General features: G+C 46.3%; 1 non-coding gene across 1 annotated transcript; it reads left to right on the top strand.

Annotated features, from left to right (window-relative positions):
- The first annotated feature begins 366 nt into the window (after positions 1–366).
- On the top strand, positions 367–439 carry Trnak-cuu. The gene has a single exon. It is a non-coding gene; the product is annotated as a tRNA-Lys (tRNA).
- Positions 440–1440: the final 1001 nt, after the last annotated feature.

The raw sequence follows: 1440 nt of genomic DNA, 5'->3' as shown, positions 1-1440 counted from the left end.
GAATAGAAGCAAAAATAATAATCAGCTGCAGCGAATGCACGTTGCTAAAAAGAAGAAAACCAATCGCAGTGGCCGCTGCCTTTTGTGTGTCATTATTATCGACAGTCGAGTCAGCGAGAGAGCTAAAGGAAGAGGTAAATGATACCGTCGTATTTCAGTTTTGAAACGTAGTTCCGCCAAAGTGGTCCATGGATTTTCATATTTTGTTAACGTGGTGATCGGGAGGAAAAGTGTGGAAATTTTCCCAATTCGAAGTAACAAGAGCCTTCGGAAGGCCCGCGCGAGTGTCGGAGCGAGAGTGTTTTCCCCTTCTAGAAGAGTGTTGTAGTTCTCGAAGGTTTTGACCGAGATAAAAAAAAAATCGGAATCCGGCTAGCTCAGTCGGTAGAGCATGAGACTCTTAATCTCAGGGTCGTGGGTTCGGGCCCCACGTTGGGCGCCAATATTGCAAGTTATCTTTCTTGCTCTCTTCCAAGAGGCGTGGAAGAAATAACGCAATAGTTCGATTGCTCAAGAGGCTCCACGAGGAAAACGGCGGACCTAGGGAACCGGCTAGCTACCAATTGAGGCAAGGTGCAAGCGGTAATAAAGGGCTTAACTCAAACTCAACTCAATACGAATAACTCATCAGAATGTAATTATTTGCTGCATTTTTGCTCGGAAACAATTCTCTCGTTCACATTTCTTAAAGCTAGAGTACCTGCTTAGCTACTATGACCTCATCAGCTTCGTTGGGGGCCCCGTACCATGGCTGCATCCACGAATAACTACAGCCGTCGCACTATGCACACGTACAGCATATGTGGTTGCAAGATTGTTGCATTGATGCACCACTAATGTCGTACCAGGCTGTTGCGCTGGATTGTTGCAGTGTGATTGTCGCAGAGGTGTCCAATCCGATCTTGTCGCACACGGTGTTGATGTCTCCCGAAGCGATCGTGTCGCACCAATGCCATGCAATCGTCGCAACAAAGTGAAGATGTCACTCCTCTCCTTTCCTCTTTGCGTAGATCCTACTCATGCAGCCTCCCGCAGCGGTCGTCTCAAGGGCACGGGGAAAGTACATGCAGTGAGAGAGACAGAGCGTTCTGTCCGGTCTTCAAGTGCCAGATTGGACTGCAAACAAAAAGGCCCTCTTTTGAGGTTGTCTCATGTTAGCTGGAACTGTGAAATTACCAGAATCCCTGTATCCATACCTGGTTTTGAAGGCCTTCTGTTCGTATATATTTCGTCCGGATAACGTGGTTTAATTGTAATTAGCAATGGGCTGAAATTGAGTGACCATGTTGATGATGTAAGTTACTAATCATGAACCTCATTACCTTGGTTTTGGGAACGGAGCTCTATGATCTCGATTCGTTCAACGAATTGTCTGTTCGTAGCACATGATCAGCACTTAGTACATGCGAGGAGAGCTAAATGTTCGTATTAGTGCTACGT

This window comes from Aedes aegypti, chromosome 2 (assembly GCF_002204515.2).
Source record: "Aedes aegypti strain LVP_AGWG chromosome 2, AaegL5.0 Primary Assembly, whole genome shotgun sequence".
Classification (NCBI taxonomy): Eukaryota; Metazoa; Arthropoda; class Insecta; order Diptera; family Culicidae; genus Aedes; species Aedes aegypti.
This window is presented reverse-complemented; position numbering and strand designations above follow the sequence as displayed.